Source organism: Mustelus asterias, chromosome 19 (genome assembly GCF_964213995.1).
Source record: "Mustelus asterias chromosome 19, sMusAst1.hap1.1, whole genome shotgun sequence".
Lineage (NCBI taxonomy): Eukaryota > Metazoa > Chordata > Chondrichthyes > Carcharhiniformes > Triakidae > Mustelus > Mustelus asterias.
This window is the reverse complement of record NC_135819.1, coordinates 23970770-23989189: the sequence shown is the minus strand read 5'-3', so window position 1 is coordinate 23989189 and position 18420 is coordinate 23970770. Positions and strand designations below refer to the sequence as shown.

Genomic DNA, 18420 nt, shown 5'->3' with positions numbered 1-18420 from the left:
TGGTGTGGGGGTCAGTGTTTGAGATGTTGTTGTTGGTGTGGGGGTCAGTGTTTGAGATGTTGTTGTTGTTGGTGTGGGGGTCAGTGTTTGAGATGTTGTTGTTGGTGTGGGGGTCAGTGTTTGAGATGTTGTTGTTGTTGGTGTGGGGGTCAGTGTTTGAGATGTTGTTGTTGGTGTGGGGGTCAGTGTTTGAGATGTTGTTGTTGGTGTGAGGGTCAGTGTTTGAGATGTTGTCGTTGGTGTGAGGGTCAGTGTTTGAGATGTTGTCGTTGGTGTGGGGGTCAGTGTTTGAGATTTTGTTGGTGTCGGGGTCAGTGTTTGAGATGTTGTTGTTGGTATGGGGGTCAGTGTTTGAGATGTTGTTGTTGTTGGTGTGGGGGTCAGTGTTTGAGATGTTGTTGTTGGTGTGAGGGGCAGTGTTTGAGATGTTGTTGTTGTTGGTGTGGGGGTCAGTGTTTGAGATGTTGTTGTTGGTGTGGGGTTCAGTGTTTGAGATGTTGTTTTTGGTACGGGGGTCAGTGTTTGAGATGTTGTTGGTGTGGGGGTCAGTGTTTGAGATGTTGTTGTTGGTGTGGGGTTCAGTGTTTGAGATGTTGTTTTTGGTACGGGGGTCAGTGTTTGAGATGTTGTTGTTGTTGGTGTGGGGTCAGTGTTTGAGATGTTGTTGTTGCTGTGGGGTCAGTGTTTGAGATGTTGTTGTTGTTGGTGTGGGGTCAGTGTTTGAGATGTTGTTGTTGTTGGTGTGGGGTCAGTGTTTGAGATGTTGTTGGTGTGAGGGTCAGTGTTTGAGATGTTGTTGTTGTTGGTGTGGGGGTCAGTGTTTGAGATGTTGTTGTTGTTGGTGTGGGGGTCAGTGTTTGAGACGTTGTTGTTGGTGTGGGGTCAGTGTTTGAGATGTTGTTGTTGGTGTGGGGGTCAGTGTTTGTGATGTTGTTGTTGTTGGTGTGGGGGTCAGTGTTTGAGATGTTGTTGTTGGTGAGGGGGTCAGTGTTTGAGATGTTGTTGTTGTTGGTGTGAGGGTCAGTGTTTGAGATGTTGTTGTTGTTGGTGTGGGGGTCCGTGTTTGAGATGTTGTTGTTGTTGGTGAGGGGGTCCGTGTTTGAGATGTTGTTGTTGGTGTGGGGGTCAGTGTTTGAGATGTTGTTGTTGTTGGTGTGGGGTCAGTGTTTGAGATGTTGTTGTTAAGGTCAGTGTTTGAGATGTTGTTGTTGTGGGTGTGGGGGTCAGTGTTTGAGATGTTGTTGTTGTGGTGTGGGGGTCAGTGTTTGAGATGTTGTTGTTGGTGAGGGGGTCAGTGTTTGAGATGTTGTTGTTGTTGGTGTGGGGGTCAGTGTTTGAGATGTTGTTGTTGGTGTGTGGGTCAGTGTTTGAGATGTTGTTGTCGGTGTGGGGATCAGTGTTTGAGATGATGTTGTTGGTGTGGGGGTCAGTGTTTGAGATGTTGTTGTTGTTGGTGTGGGGTCAGTGTTTGAGATGTTGTTGGTGTTGGTGTGGGGGTCAGTGTTTGAGATGTTGTTGTTGTTGGTGTGGGGTCAGTGTTTGAGATGTTGTTGTTGTTGGTGTGGGGTCAGTGTTTGAGATGTTGTTGTTGGTGTGGAGGTCAGTGTTTGAGATGTTGTTGTTGTTGGTGTGGGGGTCAGTGTTTGAGAATTTGTTGTTGGTGTGAGGGTCAGTGTTTGAGATGTTGTTGTTGTTGGTGTGGGGTCAGTGTTTGAGATGTTGTTGTTGGTGTGGGGTCAGTGTTTGAGATGTTGTTGTTGTTGGTGTGGGGTCAGTGTTTGAGATGTTGTTGTTGTTGGTGTGGGGTCAGTATTTGAGATGTTGTTGGTGTGAGGGTCAGTGTTTGAGATGTTGTTGTTGTTGGTGTGGGGGTCAGTGTTTGAGATGTTGTTGTTGTTGGTGTGGGGGTCAGTGTTTGAGACGTTGTTGTTGGTGTGGGGTCAGTGTTTGAGATGTTGTTGTTGGTGTGGGGGTCAGTGTTTGTGATGTTGTTGTTGTTGGTGTGGGGGTCAGTGTTTGAGATGTTGTTGTTGGTGAGGGGGTCAGTGTTTGAGATGTTGTTGTTGTTGGTGTGAGGGTCAGTGTTTGAGATGTTGTTGTTGTTGGTGTGGGGGTCCGTGTTTGAGATGTTGTTGTTGTTGGTGAGGGGGTCCGTGTTTGAGATGTTGTTGTTGGTGTGGGGGTCAGTGTTTGAGATGTTGTTGTTGTTGGTGTGGGGTCAGTGTTTGAGATGTTGTTGTTAAGGTCAGTGTTTGAGATGTTGTTGTTGTGGGTGTGGGGGTCAGTGTTTGAGATGTTGTTGTTGTGGGTGTGGGGGTCAGTGTTTGAGATGTTGTTGTTGGTGAGGGGGTCAGTGTTTGAGATGTTGTTGTTGTTGGTGTGGGGGTCAGTGTTTGAGATGTTGTTGTTGGTGTGTGGGTCAGTGCTTGAGATGTTGTTGTCGGTGTGGGGATCAGTGTTTGAGATGATGTTGTTGGTGTGGGGGTCAGTGTTTGAGATGTTGTTGTTGTTGGTGTGGGGGTCAGTGTTTGAGATGTTGTTGTTGGTGTGGGGGGTCAGTGTTTGAGATGTTGTTGTTATTGGTGAGGGGGTCAGTGTTTGAGATGTTGTTGTTGTTGGTGTGGGGGTCAGTGTTTGAGATGTTGTTGTTGGTGTGGGGGTCAGTGTTTGAGATGTTGTTGTTGGTGTGGGGGTCAGTGTTTGAGATGTTGTTGTTGTTGGCGTGAGGGTCAGTGTTTGAGATGTTGTTGGTGTGGGGGTCAGTGTTTGAGATGTTGTTGTTGTTGGTGTGGGGGTCAGTGTTTGAGATGTTGTTGGTGTGGGGGTCAGTGTTTGAGATGTTGTTCTTGGTGTGGGGGTCAGTGTTTGAGATGTTGTTGTTGGTGTGGGGGTCAGTGTTTGTGATGTTGTTGTTGTTGGGGTCAGTGTTTGAGATGTTGTTGTTGTTGGTGTGGGGGTCAGTGTTTGAGATGTTGTTGTTGGTGTGGGGGTCAGTGTTTGAGATGTTGTTGTTGTTGGTGTCGGGGTCAGTGTTTGAGATGTTGTTGTTGGTGTGGGGGTCAGTGTTTGAGATGTTGTTGTTGTTGGTGTGGGGGTCAGTGTTTGAGATGTTGTTGTTGGTGTGGGGGTCAGTGTTTGAGATGTTGTTGTTGGTGTGAGGGTCAGTGTTTGAGATGTTGTCGTTGGTGTGAGGGTCAGTGTTTGAGATGTTGTCGTTGGTGTGGGGGTCAGTGTTTGAGATTTTGTTGGTGTCGGGGTCAGTGTTTGAGATGTTGTTGTTGGTATGGGGGTCAGTGTTTGAGATGTTGTTGTTGTTGGTGTGGGGGTCAGTGTTTGAGATGTTGTTGTTGGTGTGAGGGGCAGTGTTTGAGATGTTGTTGTTGTTGGTGTGGGGGTCAGTGTTTGAGATGTTGTTGTTGGTGTGGGGTTCAGTGTTTGAGATGTTGTTTTTGGTACGGGGGTCAGTGTTTGAGATGTTGTTGGTGTGGGGGTCAGTGTTTGAGATGTTGTTGTTGGTGTGGGGTTCAGTGTTTGAGATGTTGTTTTTGGTACGGGGGTCAGTGTTTGAGATGTTGTTGGTGTGGGGGTCAGTGTTTGAGATGTTGTTGTTGTTGGTGTGAGGGTCAGTGTTTGAGATGTTGTTGTTGGTGTGGGGGTCAGTGTTTGAGATGTGTTGTTGTTGGTGTGGGGGTCAGTGTTTGAGATGTTGTTGTTGTTGGTGTGGGGGTCAGTGTTTGAGATGTTGTTGTTGTTGGTGTGGGGTCAGTGTTTGAGATGTTGTTGTTGGTGTGGGGGTCAGTGTTTGAGATGTTGTTGTTGTTGGTGTGGTGGTCAGTGTTTGAGATGTTGTTGTTGTTGGTGTGGGGGTCAGTGTTTGAGATGTTGTTGTTGTTGGTGTGGGGTCAGTGTTTGAGATGTTGTTGGTGTTGGTGTGGGGGTCAGTGTTTGAGATGTTGTTGTTGTTGGTGTGGGGTCAGTGTTTGAGATGTTGTTGTTGTTGGTGTGGGGTCAGTGTTTGAGATGTTGTTGTTGGTGTGGAGGTCAGTGTTTGAGATGTTGTTGTTGTTGGTGTGGGGGTCAGTGTTTGAGATGTTGTTGTTGGTGTGAGGGTCAGTGTTTGAGATGTTGTTGTTGTTGGTGTGGGGTCAGTGTTTGAGATGTTGTTGTTGGTGTGGGGTCAGTGTTTGAGATGTTGTTGTTGTTGGTGTGGGGTCAGTGTTTGAGATGTTGTTGTTGTTAGTGTGGGGTCAGTGTTTGAGATGTTGTTGGTGTGAGGGTCAGTGTTTGAGATGTTGTTGTTGTTGGTGTGGGGGTCAGTGTTTGAGATGTTGTTGTTGGTGTGGGGGTCAGTGTTTGAGATGTTGTTGTTGTTGGTGTGGGGGTCAGTGTTTGAGGTGTTGTTGTTGTTGGTGTGGGGTCAGTGTTTGAGATGTTGTTGGTGTGAGGGTCAGTGTTTGAGATGTTGTTGTTGTTGGTGTGGGGTCAGTGTTTGAGATGTTGTTGTTGTTGGTGTGGGGGTCAGTGTTTGAGATGTTGTTGTTGTTGGCGTGGGGGTCAGTGTTTGAGATGTTGTTGGTGTGGGGGTCAGTGTTTGAGATGTTGTTGTTGGTGTGGGGGTCAGTGTTTGAGATGTTGTTGTTGGTGTGGAGGTCAGTGTTTGAGATGTTGTTGTTGGTGTGGGGTTCAGTGTTTGAGATGTTGTTGTTGTTGGTGTGGAGGTCAGTGTTTGAGATGTTGTTGTTGCTGAGGGGGTCAGTGTTTGAGATGTTGTTGTTGCTGAGGGGGTCAGTGTTTGAGATGTTGTTGTTGCTGAGGGGGTCAGTGTTTGAGATGTTGTTGTTGGTGTGGGGTCAGTGTTTGAGATGTTGTTGTTGTTGGTGTGGGGTCAGTGTTTGAGATGTTGTTGTTGTTGGTGTGGGGTCAGTGTTTGAGATGTTGTTGTTGGGGTCAGTGTTTGAGATGTTGTTGTTATTGGTGTGGGGGTCAGTGTTTGAGGTGTTGTTGTTGGTGTGAGGGTCAGTGTTTGAGATGTTGTTGTTGGTGAGGGGGTCAGTGTTTGAGATGTTGTTGTTGGTGTGGGGGTCAGTGTTTGAGACGTTGTTGTTGATGTGGGGTCAGTGATTGAGATGTTGTTGTTGGTGTGGGGGTCAGTGTTTGTGATGTTGTTGTTGTTGGTGTGGGGGTCAGTGTTTGAGATGTTGTTGTTGGTGTGAGGGGCAGTGTTTGAGATGTTGTTGTTGTTGGTGTGGGGTCAGTGTTTGAGATGTTGTTGTTGGTGAGGGGGTCCGTGTTTGAGATGTTGTTGTTGGTGTGGGGGTCAGTGTTTGAGATGTTGTTGTTGTTGGTGTGGGGTCAGTGTTTGAGATGTTGTTGTTAAGGTCAGTGTTTGAGATGTTGTTGTTGTGGGTGTGGGGGTCAGTGTTTGAGATGTTGTTGTTGTGGGTGTGGGGGTCAGTGTTTGAGATGTTGTTGTTGGTGAGGGGGTCAGTGTTTGAGATGTTGTTGTTGTTGGTGTGGGGGTCAGTGTTTGAGATGTTGTTGTTGGTGTGGGGGTCAGTGTTTGAGATGTTGTTGTTTGTGTGGGGGTCAGTGTTTGAGATGTTGTTGTTGGTGAGGGGGTCAGTGTTTGAGATGTTGTTGTTATTGGTGAGGGGGTCAGTGTTTGAGATGTTGTTGTCGGTGTGGGGATCAGTGTTTGAGATGTTGTTGTTGGTGTGGGGGTCAGTGTTTGAGATGTTGTTGTTTGTGTGGGGATCAGTGTTTGAGATGTTGTTGTTGGTGAGGGGGTCAGTGTTTGAGATGTTGTTGTTTGTGTGGGGGTCAGTGTTTGAGATGTTGTTGGTGTGGGGGTCAGTGTTTGAGATGTTGTTGTTGTTGGTGTGGGGGTCAGTGTTTGAGATGTTGTTGTTGGTGTGGGGGGTCAGTGTTTGAGATGTTGTTGTTATTGGTGAGGGGGTCAGTGTTTGAGATGTTGTTGTTGTTGGTGTGGGGGTCAGTGTTTGAGATGTTGTTGTTGGTGTGGGGGTCAGTGTTTGAGATGTTGTTGTTGTTGGTGTGGGGGTCAGTGTTTGAGATGTTGTTGTTGGTGTGGGGGTCAGTGTTTGAGAGGTTGTTGTTGTTGGTGTGAGGGTCAGTGTTTGAGATGTTGTTGTTGTTGGTGTGAGGGTCAGTGTTTGAGATGTTGTTGTTGGTGTGGGGGTCAGTGTTTGAGATGTTGTTGTTGTTGGTGTGGGGTCAGTGTTTGAGATGTTGCTGTTGGTGTGGGGGTCAGTGTTTGAGATGTTGTTGTTGGTGTGGGGGTCAGTGTTTGAGATGTTGTTGTTGGTTTGGGGGTCAGTGTTTGAGATGTTGTTGTTGTTGGTTTGGGGGTCCGTGTTTGAGATGTTGTTGTTGGTGTGGGGGTCAGTGTTTGAGATGTTGTTGTTGTTGGTGTGGGGTCAGTGTTTGAGATGTTGTTGTTGTTGGTGTGGGGTCAGTGTTTGCGATGTTGTTGTTGGTGTGAGGGTCAGTGTTTGAGATGTTGTTGTTGGTGTGAGGGTCAGTGTTTGAGATGTTGTTGTTGGTGTTGGGGTCAGTGTTTGAGATGTTGTTGTTGTTGGTGTGGGGGCCAGTGTTTGAGATGTTGTTGTTGGTGTGGGGGTCAGTGTTTGAGATGTTGTTGTCGGTGTGGGGGTCAATGTTTGTGATGTTGTTGGTGTGGGGGTCAGTGTTTGAGATGTTGTTGTTGGTGTGGGGGTCAGTGTTTGATATGTTGTTGTTGGTGTGGGGGTCAGTGTTTGAGATGTTGTTGTTGGTGTGAAGGTCAGTGTTTGAGATGTTGTTGTTGTTGGTTTGGGGTCAGTGTTTGAGATGTTGTTGTTGGTGTGGGGGTCAGTGTTTGAGATGTTGTTGTTGGTGTGAGGGTCAGTGTTTGAGATGTTGTTGTTGTTGGTGTGGGGGTCAGTGTTTGAGATGTTGTTGTTGTTGGTGTGGGGGTCAGTGTTTGAGATGTTGTTGTTGTTGTTGGTGTGGGGGTCAGTGTTTGAGATGTTGTTGTTGTTGGTGTGGGGGTCAGTGTTTGAGATGTTGTTGTTGTTGGTGTGGGGGTCAGTGTTTGAGATGTTGTTGTTGTTGGTGTGAGGGTCAGTGTTTGAGATGTTGTTGTTGGTGTGAGGGTCAGTGTTTGAGATGTTGTTGTTGGTGTGAGGGTCAGTGTTTGAGATGTTGTTGTTGTTGTTGGTGTGGGGGTCAGTGTTTGAGATGTTGTTGTTGTTGGTGTGGGGGTCAGTGTTTGAGATGTTGTTGTTGTTGGTGTGGGGGTCAGTGTTTGAGATGTTGTTGTTGTTGGTGTGGGGGTCAGTGTTTGTGATGTTGTTGTTGTTGGTGTGGGGGTCAGTGTTTGAGATGTTGTTGTTGGTGTGAGGGGCAGTGTTTGAGATGTTGTTGTTGTTGGTGTGGGGTCAGTGTTTGAGATGTTGTTGTTGGTGTGGGGGTCAGTGTTTGAGATGTTGTTGTTGTTGGTGTGGGGTCAGTGTTTGAGATGTTGTTGTTAAGGTCAGTGTTTGAGATGTTGTTGTTGTGGGTGTGGGGGTCAGTGTTTGAGATGTTGTTGTTGTCGGTGTGGGGGTCAGTGTTTGAGATGTTGTTGTTGGTGAGGGGGTCAGTGTTTGAGATGTTGTTGTTGTTGGTGTGGGGGTCAGTGTTTGAGATGTTGTTGTTGGTGTGTGGGTCAGTGTTTGAGATGTTGTTGTCGGTGTGGGGATCAGTGTTTGAGATGTTGTCGTTGGTGTGGGGGTCAGTGTTTGAGATGTTGTTGTTTGTGTGGGGGTCAGTGTTTGAGATGTTGTTGTTGGTGAGGGGGTCAGTGTTTGAGATGTTGTTGTTATTGGTGAGGGGGTCAGTGTTTGAGATGTTGTTGTCGGTGTGGGGATCAGTGTTTGAGATGTTGTTGTTGGTGTGGGGGTCAGTGTTTGAGATGTTGTTGTTTGTGTGGGGATCAGTGTTTGAGATGTTGTTGTTGGTGAGGGGGTCAGTGTTTGAGATGTTGTTGTTTGTGTGGGGGTCAGTGTTTGAGATGTTGTTGGTGTGGGGGTCAGTGTTTGAGATGTTGTTGTTGTTGGTGTGGGGGTCAGTGTTTGAGATGTTGTTGTTGGTGTGGGGGGTCAGTGTTTGAGATGTTGTTGTTATTGGTGAGGGGGTCAGTGTTTGAGATGTTGTTGTTGTTGGTGTGGGGGTCAGTGTTTGAGATGTTGTTGTTGGTGTGGGGGTCAGTGTTTGAGATGTTGTTGTTGTTGGTGTGGGGGTCAGTGTTTGAGATGTTGTTGTTGGTGTGGGGGTCAGTGTTTGAGAGGTTGTTGTTGTTGGTGTGAGGGTCAGTGTTTGAGATGTTGTTGTTGTTGGTGTGAGGGTCAGTGTTTGAGATGTTGTTGTTGGTGTGGGGGTCAGTGTTTGAGATGTTGTTGTTGTTGGTGTGGGGTCAGTGTTTGAGATGTTGCTGTTGGTGTGGGGGTCAGTGTTTGAGATGTTGTTGTTGGTGTGGGGGTCAGTGTTTGAGATGTTGTTGTTGGTGTGGGGGTCAGTGTTTGAGTTGTTGGTGTGGGGGTCCGTGTTTGAGATGTTGTGTTGGTGTGGGGGTCAGTGTTTGAGATGTTGTTGTTGTTGGTGTGGGGGTCAGTGTTTGAGATGTTGTTGGTGTGGGGGTCAGTGTTTGAGATGTTGTTGTTGGTGTGGGGGTCAGTGTTTGAGATGTTGTTGTTGGTGTGGGGTCAGTGTTTGAGATGTTGTTGTTGTTGGTGTGGGGTCAGTGTTTGCGATGTTGTTGTTGGTGTGAGGGTCAGTGTTTGAGATGTTGTTGTTGGTGTGAGGGTCAGTGTTTGAGATGTTGTTGTTGGTGTTGGGGTCAGTGTTTGAGATGTTGTTGTTGTTGGTGTGGGGGCCAGTGTTTGAGATGTTGTTGTTGGTGTGGGGGTCAGTGTTTGAGATGTTGTTGTCGGAGTGGGGGTCAATGTTTGTGATGTTGTTGGTGTGGGGGTCAGTGTTTGAGATGTTGTTGTTGGTGTGGGGGTCAGTGTTTGATATGTTGTTGTTGGTGTGGGGGTCAGTGTTTGAGATGTTGTTGTTGGTGTGAAGGTCAGTGTTTGAGATGTTGTTGTTGTTGGTTTGGGGTCAGTGTTTGAGATGTTGTTGTTGGTGTGGGGGTCAGTGTTTGAGATGTTGTTGTTGGTGTGAGGGTCAGTGTTTGAGATGTTGTTGTTGTTGGTGTGGGGTCAGTGTTTGAGATGTTGCTGTTGGTGTGGGGGTCAGTGTTTGAGATGTTGTTGTTGGTGTGGGGGTCAGTGTTTGAGATGTTGTTGTTGGTGTGGGGGTCAGTGTTTGAGTTGTTGGTGTGGGGGTCCGTGTTTGAGATGTTGTTGTTGGTGTGGGGGTCAGTGTTTGAGATGTTGTTGTTGTTGGTGTGGGGGTCAGTGTTTGAGATGTTGTTGGTGTGGGGGTCAGTGTATGAGATGTTGTTGTTGGTGTGGGGGTCAGTGTTTGAGATGTTGTTGTTGGTGTGGGGTCAGTGTTTGAGATGTTGTTGTTGTTGGTGTGGGGTCAGTGTTTGCGATGTTGTTGTTGGTGTGAGGGTCAGTGTTTGAGATGTTGTTGTTGGTGTGAGGGTCAGTGTTTGAGATGTTGTTGTTGGTGTTGGGGTCAGTGTTTGAGATGTTGTTGTTGTTGGTGTGGGGGCCAGTGTTTGAGATGTTGTTGTTGGTGTGGGGGTCAGTGTTTGAGATGTTGTTGTCGGTGTGGGGGTCAATGTTTGTGATGTTGTTGGTGTGGGGGTCAGTGTTTGAGATGTTGTTGTTGGTGTGGGGGTCAGTGTTTGATATGTTGTTGTTGGTGTGGGGGTCAGTGTTTGAGATGTTGTTGTTGGTGTGAAGGTCAGTGTTTGAGATGTTGTTGTTGTTGGTTTGGGGTCAGTGTTTGAGATGTTGTTGTTGGTGTGGGGGTCAGTGTTTGAGATGTTGTTGTTGGTGTGAGGGTCAGTGTTTGAGATGTTGTTGTTGTTGGTGTGGGGGTCAGTGTTTGAGATGTTGTTGTTGTTGGTGTGGGGGTCAGTGTTTGAGATGTTGTTGTTGTTGTTGGTGTGGGGGTCAGTGTTTGAGATGTTGTTGTTGTTGGTGTGGGGGTCAGTGTTTGAGATGTTGTTGTTGTTGGTGTGGGGGTCAGTGTTTGAGATGTTGTTGTTGTTGGTGTGAGGGTCAGTGTTTGAGATGTTGTTGTTGGTGTGAGGGTCAGTGTTTGAGATGTTGTGGTTGGTGTGAGGGTCAGTGTTTGAGATGTTGTTGTTGTTGTTGGTGTGGGGGTCAGTGTTTGAGATGTTGTTGTTGTTGGTGTGGGGGTCAGTGTTTGAGATGTTGTTGTTGTTGGTGTGGGGGTCAGTGTTTGAGATGTTGTTGTTGTTGGTGTGGGGGTCAGTGTTTGTGATGTTGTTGTTGTTGGTGTGGGGGTCAGTGTTTGAGATGTTGTTGTTGGTGTGAGGGGCAGTGTTTGAGATGTTGTTGTTGTTGGTGTGGGGTCAGTGTTTGAGATGTTGTTGTTGGTGAGGGGGTCCGTGTTTGAGATGTTGTTGTTGGTGTGGGGGTCAGTTTTTGAGATGTTGTTGTTGTTGGTGTGGGGTCAGTGTTTGAGATGTTGTTGTTAAGGTCAGTGTTTGAGATGTTGTTGTTGTGGGTGTGGGGGTCAGTGTTTGAGATGTTGTTGTTGTGGGTGTGGGGGTCAGTGTTTGAGATGTTGTTGTTGGTGAGGGGGTCAGTGTTTGAGATGTTGTTGTTGTTGGTGTGGGGGTCAGTGTTTGAGATGTTGTTGTTGGTGTGTGGGTCAGTGTTTGAGATGTTGTTGTCGGTGTGGGGATCAGTGTTTGAGATGTTGTTGTTGGTGTGGGGGTCAGTGTTTGAGATGTTGTTGTTTGTGTGGGGGTCAGTGTTTGAGATGTTGTTGTTGGTGAGGGGGTCAGTGTTTGAGATGTTGTTGTTATTGGTGAGGGGGTCAGTGTTTGAGATGTTGTTGTCGGTGTGGGGATCAGTGTTTGAGATGTTGTTGTTGGTGTGGGGGTCTGTGTTTGAGATGTTGTTGTTTGTGTGGGGATCAGTGTTTGAGATGTTGTTGTTGGTGAGGGGGTCAGTGTTTGAGATGTTGTTGTTTGTGTGGGGGTCAGTGTTTGAGATGTTGTTGGTGTGGGGGTCAGTGTTTGAGATGTTGTTGTTGTTGGTGTGGGGGTCAGTGTTTGAGATGTTGTTGTTGGTGTGGGGAGTCAGTGTTTGAGATGTTGTTGTTATTGGTGAGGGGGTCAGTGTTTGAGATGTTGTTGTTGTTCGTGTGGGGGTCAGTGTTTGAGATGTTGTTGTTGGTGTGGGGGTCAGTGTTTGAGATGTTGTTGTTGTTGGTGTGGGGGTCAGTGTTTGAGATGTTGTTGTTGGTGTGGGGGTCAGTGTTTGAGAGGTTGTTGTTGTTGGTGTGAGGGTCAGTGTTTGAGATGTTGTTGTTGTTGGTGTGAGGGTCAGTGTTTGAGATGTTGTTGTTGGTGTGGGGGTCAGTGTTTGAGATGTTGTTGTTGTTGGTGTGGGGTCAGTGTTTGAGATGTTGCTGTTGGTGTGGGGGTCAGTGTTTGAGATGTTGTTGTTGTTGGTGTGGGGGTCAGTGTTTGAGATGTTGTTGTTGTTGGTGTGGGGGTCAGTGTTTGAGATGTTGTTGTTGTTGGTGTGGGGGTCAGTGTTTGAGATGTTGTTGTTGTTGTTGGTGTGGGAGTCAGTGTTTGAGATGTTGTTGTTGTTGGTGTGGGGGTCAGTGTTTGAGATGTTGTTGTTGTTGGTGTGAGGGTCAGTGTTTGGGATGTTGTTGTTGGTGTGAGGGTCAGTGTTTGAGATGTTGTTGTTGGTGTGAGGGTCAGTGTTTGAGATGTTGTTGTTGTTGTTGGTGTGGGGGTCAGTGTTTGAGATGTTGTTGTTGTTGGTGTGGGGGTCAGTGTTTGAGATGTTGTTGTTGTTGGTGTGGGGGTCAGTGTTTGAGATGTTGTTGTTGTTGGTGTGGGGGTCAGTGTTTGAGATGTTGTTGTTGTTGGTGTGGGGGTCAGTGTTTGAGATGTTGTTGTTGGTGTGGGGGGTCAGTGTTTGAGATGTTGTTGTTATTGGTGAGGGGGTCAGTGTTTGAGATGTTGTTGTTGTTGGTGTGGGGGTCAGTGTTTGAGATGTTGTTGTTGGTGTGGGGGTCAGTGTTTGAGATGTTGTTGTTGTTGGTGTGGGGGTCAGTGTTTGAGATGTTGTTGTTGGTGTGGGGGTCAGTGTTTGAGAGGTTGTTGTTGTTGGTGTGAGGGTCAGTGTTTGAGATGTTGTTGTTGTTGGTGTGAGGGTCAGTGTTTGAGATGTTGTTGTTGGTGTGGGGGTCAGTGTTTGAGTTGTTGGTGTGGGGGTCCGTGTTTGAGATGTTGTTGTTGGTGTGGGGGTCAGTGTTTGAGATGTTGTTGTTGTTGGTGTGGGGGTCAGTGTTTGAGATGTTGTTGGTGTGGGGGTCAGTGTTTGAGATGTTGTTGTTGGTGTGGGGGTCAGTGTTTGAGATGTTGTTGTTGGTGTGGGGTCAGTGTTTGAGATGTTGTTGTTGTTGGTGTGGGGTCAGTGTTTGCGATGTTGTTGTTGGTGTGAGGGTCAGTGTTTGAGATGTTGTTGTTGGTGTGAGGGTCAGTGTTTGAGATGTTGTTGTTGGTGTTGGGGTCAGTGTTTGAGATGTTGTTGTTGTTGGTGTGGGGGCCAGTGTTTGAGATGTTGTTGTTGGTGTGGGGGTCAGTGTTTGAGATGTTGTTGTCGGTGTGGGGGTCAATGTTTGTGATGTTGTTGGTGTGGGGGTCAGTGTTTGAGATGTTGTTGTTGGTGTGGGGGTCAGTGTTTGATATGTTGTTGTTGGTGTGGGGGTCAGTGTTTGAGATGTTGTTGTTGGTGTGAAGGTCAGTGTTTGAGATGTTGTTGTTGTTGGTTTGGGGTCAGTGTTTGAGATGTTGTTGTTGGTGTGGGGGTCAGTGTTTGAGATGTTGTTGTTGGTGTGAGGGTCAGTGTTTGAGATGTTGTTGTTGTTGGTGTGGGGGTCAGTGTTTGAGATGTTGTTGTTGTTGGTGTGGGGGTCAGTGTTTGAGATGTTGTTGTTGTTGTTGGTGTGGGGGTCAGTGTTTGAGATGTTATTGTTGTTGGTGTGGGGGTCAGTGTTTGAGATGTTGTTGTTGTTGGTGTGGGGGTCAGTGTTTGAGATGTTGTTGTTGTTGGTGTGAGGGTCAGTGTTTGAGATGTTGTTGTTGGTGTGAGGGTCAGTGTTTGAGATGTTGTTGTTGGTGTGAGGGTCAGTGTTTGAGATGTTGTTGTTGTTGTTGGTGTGGGGGTCAGTGTTTGAGATGTTGTTGTTGGTGTGGGGGTCAGTGTTTGAGATGTTGTTGTTGGTGTGGGGGTCAGTGTTTGAGATGTTGTTGTTGTTGGTGTGGGGGTCAGTGTTTGAGATGTTGTTGTTGGTGTGGGGGTCAGTGTTTGAGATGTTGTTGTTGGTGTGGGGGTCAGTGTTTGAGATGTTGTTGTTGTTGGTCTGGGGGTCAGTGTTTGAGATGTTGTTGTTGTTGGTGTGGGGGTCAGTGTTTGAGATGTTGTTGTTGTTGGTGTGGGGTTCAGTGTTTGAGATGTTGTTGTTAGTGTGAGGGTCAGTGTTTGAGATGTTGTTGTTGTTGGTGTGAGGGTCAGTGTTTGAGATGTTGTTGTTGGTGTGGGGTCAGTGTTTGAGATGTTGTTGTTGGTGTGGGGGTCAGTGTTTGAGATGTTGTTGTTGGTGTGGGGGTCAGTGTTTGAGATGTTGTTGTTGGTGTGAGGGTCAGTGTTTGAGATGTTGTTGTTGGTGTGGGGTCAGTGTTTGAGATGTTGTTGTTGGTGTGGGGGTCAGTGTTTGAGATGCTGTTGTTGTTGGTGTGGGGGTCAGTGTTTGAGATGTTGTTGTTGTTGGTGTGGGGGTCAGTGTTTGAGATGTTGTTGTTGTTGGTGTGGGGGTCAGTGTTTGAGATGTTGTTGTTGTTGGTGTGGGGGTCAGTGTTTGAGATGTTGTTGTTGGTGTGGGGGTCAGTGTTTGAGATGTTGTTGTTGTTGGTGTGGGGGTCAGTGTTTGAGATGTTGTTGTTGTTGGTGTGGGGGTCAGTGTTTGAGATGTTGTTGTTGTTGGTGTGGGGGTCAGTGTTTGAGATGTTGTTGTTGGTGTGGGGGTCAGTGTTTGAGATGTTGTTGTTGTTGATGTGGGGGTCAGTGTTTGAGATGTTGTTGTTGTTGATGTGGGGGTCAGTGTTTGAGATGTTGTTGTTGTTGGTGTGGGGGTCAGTGTTTGAGATGTTGTTGTTGTTGGTGTGGGGGTCAGTGTTTGAGATGTTGTTGTTGTTGGGTGTGGTGAGGGGGGGCCGCACTGTCGGGGTGTGGGGAGGGGGGCGGAACTGTTGGGGTGTGGGGAGGGGGGCGGAACTGTTGGGGTGTGGGGAGGGGGGCAGCACTGTCGGGGTGTGCGGAGGGGGGCAGCACTGTTGGGGGTGTGGGGAGGGGGGCAGCACTGTCGGGGGTGTGGGGAGGGGGGCGGCACTGTTGGGGGTGTGGGGACGGGGGCGGCACTGTTGGGGGTGTGGGGAGGGGGGCGGCACTGTTGGGGGTGTGGGGAGGGGGGGCAGCACTGTCGGGGGTGTGGGGAGGGGGGGCAGCACTGTCGGGGGTGTGGGGAGGGGGGCAGCACTGTCGGGGTGTGGGGAGGGGGGCGGCACTGTTGGGGGTGTGGGGAGGGAGGCGGCACTGTCGGGGTGTGGGGAGGGGGGCGGCACTCTCGGGGAGGGGGGCAGCACTGTCGGAGGCATGGGGGTGTTGCAGGGGGGTGAGCAGTGTTGGTGTGGGGGTTTGATAGACATGTTCAGTGGGTATTTATTCTGTCAGTGAGCTGAGGCGATAGTGTTTTGGATTTTGACAGCCCCACACGATCTGAAAGCCAGAGTTTTTCCTGTCTTGGTCCTGGGATAATTAATAAAATGTAGCCATCGAATCATCACATTTTCAACTGTGGTTCAGGCCTGGAAGGATCAAAATTAACACAAAACCTGGGACATATGGCAGCTCGTGCTGGGAACAGGGATATCGCGTGTCCTATCCTGCACACTGATCAGGCCTGGTGCCTGGACGCTCCAGGGGGCAGCGAATATCACAGACCTGTCTTTCAATCAGGCTTGCAGATAAATGTGTATCTGTTCCTAGAATTAGCATCCCTGTTTGGAAGATTTGGAACAATACCTCTCACTTCTTTTATTTGTCTAAATAAAGATTTAGTGACAAGGGTTTTGTTTAATCGTAAATGCTTTATTGAAAACCTCTCACTGTTTTATCCACCGGCAGTTCTGCCCAATCTATTATAGCCAAGTTCTACTTGCTCATCTCAATTTCAAACCTTGCTTCATCCCAACCTTCTCTCTCTCTCTCAAATCTCATATCGAATTCAGTCACATAGAAACATAGAAAAACTACAGCACAAAACAGGCTCTTCGGCCCCACAAGTTGTGCTGACCTTCTAGGCCTACCAATAACCCTCCATCCTATTAAGTCCCATGTACTCATCCAGGACCCTATTGAGTTTGCCTCCACCACCACTGACGGCAGCCGATTCCACTCGCCCACCATCCTCTGTGTGAAAAACTTCCCCCTAACATTTCCCCTGTACCTACCCCCCAGCACCTTAAACCTGTGTCCTCTCGTAGCAGCCATTTCCACCCTGGGAAAAAGCCTCTGAGAGTCCACCTAATCTATGCCTCTCAACATCTTATATACCTCTATTAGGTCCTCTCTCATCCTACGTCTCTCCAAGGAGAAAAGACCGAGCTCCCTCAGCCTATCCTCATAAGGCATGCCCCCACCATTAGACTAATCCTGGCCCAAAGATGTTCAGACTGGATGGATTGGTCATGGTAAATATCCCCTTAGTGTTGCAACATATGTAGGTTAGGGTGATTGGCCATGGTAAATGCATGGGGTTATGGAATAGGGCAGGAGGTAAGCCTGCGTACAATGCTCTGTCAGAGGGTTGGTGCAGACTCGATGGACCGAATGGCCTCCTTCTCCACAGTAGGGAATTCTATGATTACTCGCTTTAAGTTTGTTATCATGCTTTCTGCAGCATTTTTAACACTAAAACATCTGAAGGTTTCTGACAGCAACATAAAGAGAAACTGCATAAGGAGATATTGGGCCAGTTGACAAGGGTTTACTTAAAGAGTTTGGTTTGATGGAGTGTCCCAAAAGCGGATAGCTGGAGAGGCACAGAGAGGAAATCCAGGACCTTGGGGCATGGACAGGCACAGCCACTGATGGTGGAGCGGTTAAAATTGGGAATGTCCAAGAGGCCAGACTTAGAGGATGGAAGATATCTCAGAGCAAGGAGGTTACTGGTAGCAAGGGGGAACCATTCTCTCAATGTGTCCTGCACTCTCTCTAATACCTTCACATCCTTTCTGAAGTGCGATGCCCAGAACTGGGCACAATCCTCCAGTAGAGGCTCAAAAAAAAACATCCTTGTTTGTCTATTGGGTACCCACATTGTTAAATCTCAGGATGTAGACTCAACTGTATATATCACCTTCAGTGATATATACACTCATACACCCTCTCTGCTTCTACAGCCCCTTTAGAGCTGTACCCTTTATCTTATATTGCCTCTCCATGTCATTCCTTCCAAACTGAATGCTGCATAACACCACCACCATCTAGGAAGAGAAGGGCAGCATACACATGGGAACACCACCACCTGGAGGTTCCCCTCCAAGCGATATATTTCCAAGCCATTGGAAATATATCAGCCGTTCCTTCACAATCTCCGGGTCTAAATGCAGGAGCTCCCTCCCTAACAGCATTGTGGATGTACCTACGCCTCAGGGACTGCAGCGGGTTCAAGAAGGCGGCTTATCATCACCACCTTCTCAAGGGGCAATTAGGGATGGGCAATGAACATTGGGTCCGGCCAGTGACACCCACATCCTCTGAGTGAATAAAAATATATCAGAATCTCCAATCCTGAGATTCACGGCGACAGGAACTCAACAACATTCTCTGAGCGTGATTTTCTCCACTGCCGTGGCTGGGGGTGTCGCTTTGTGTTAGTTTAGCACCCTCATGCTGCCAGGATCAGTAACTGCTTGCAAACAGCTCTCCAGAAAGAACCCTCACTCTTAGACAAGTTTATTCACTTGAATTCTTCCAATATCCAAATGCAAGGCCTCTGTTAATGGTCGCAGTGTTTGATCCTTTCTTGGAGGGGGAGATTGAGTCTTCCTGTGTAAAAAGCCCCTCCCCGAATGAATTGTAAGGGTTCTGGTTGAGAAGGGAAGCTGTGGTTTGAGTCTGGGCCGGGTGCTATAGGTAACAGCCATTCTGCTCTCCCTCAGTCACAGTGTGGAGCAGCGCTGAATCTCGCCCTCGACTTGTTTGGCCCCATCCATCGATCGATTCGGATTGCTCTTCCCACTATCCGCACTGCCCAGCAGGAATCCAACTCGCTCAGGGTGAAGCAAGTTTCTTCACAAGGTGAGTAGATATTTATGAAAAATCTGATGCTGACAGCACGTTTGAACAGTTAGCAAGCAGACATCGCGGTGTGCGGTATTTATAGACCTAAAGTGGTTCTGGAAATCCAGCTCCCTGCATGGAAACACCGTGCGCTTAATAACGGTCTCACGGACAGAATATAGTGTAGAAACATCAATTACTGACTCTCACTGGGCTACAGGTCCCACACACACTGACTGTCATTGGGGTATGAGTTCCACACACACTGACTCTCACAGGGGTACGGGTTCCACACACACTGACTCTCACTGGGGTATGGGTTCCCCACACACTGACTCTCACTGGGGTATGAGTTCCACACACACTGACTCTCACAGGGGTACGGGTTCCACACACACTGACTCTCACAGGGGTACGAGTCCCACACGCACTGATTCTCACTGAGGTACGGGTTCCACTTGCACACACTCTCACTGGGATACGGGTTCCACACACACTGACTCTCACTGGGGTACGGGTTCCACACACATTGACTCACTGGGGCACGGGTCCCACGCACACTGACTCTCACTGGGGTATGGGTTCCGCACCCACTGACTCTCATCGGGGTATGGGTTCCAAATACACTGACTCTCACTGGGGTACGGGTCCCACACACACTGACTCTCACTGGGGTATGGGTTCCACACACACTGACTCTCACTGGGGTACGGGTTCCACACACACTGACTCTCACTGGGGTACGGGTTCCACACACACTAACTCTCACTGGGGTACGGGTTCCACACACACTGACTCTCACTGGGGTACGGGTGCCACACACACTGACTCTCACTGGGCTACGGGTTCCAGACACACTGGC

The 18420-nt window shown here is 48.1% G+C and overlaps 1 protein-coding gene across 1 annotated transcript in view; it reads left to right on the top strand.

Moving 5' to 3' along the window:
* Positions 1 to 17409: 17409 nt before the first annotated feature.
* LOC144507542 (zinc finger protein Gfi-1b-like) overlaps positions 17410 to 18420 on the top strand; it is a 121129-nt gene continuing 120118 nt past the window's right edge. Inside the window, exon 1 of the mRNA XM_078234682.1 lies at positions 17410 to 17576. The gene's annotated coding sequence lies outside the window, so the exon portion shown is untranslated. The remainder of the gene's footprint in view (positions 17577 to 18420) is intronic.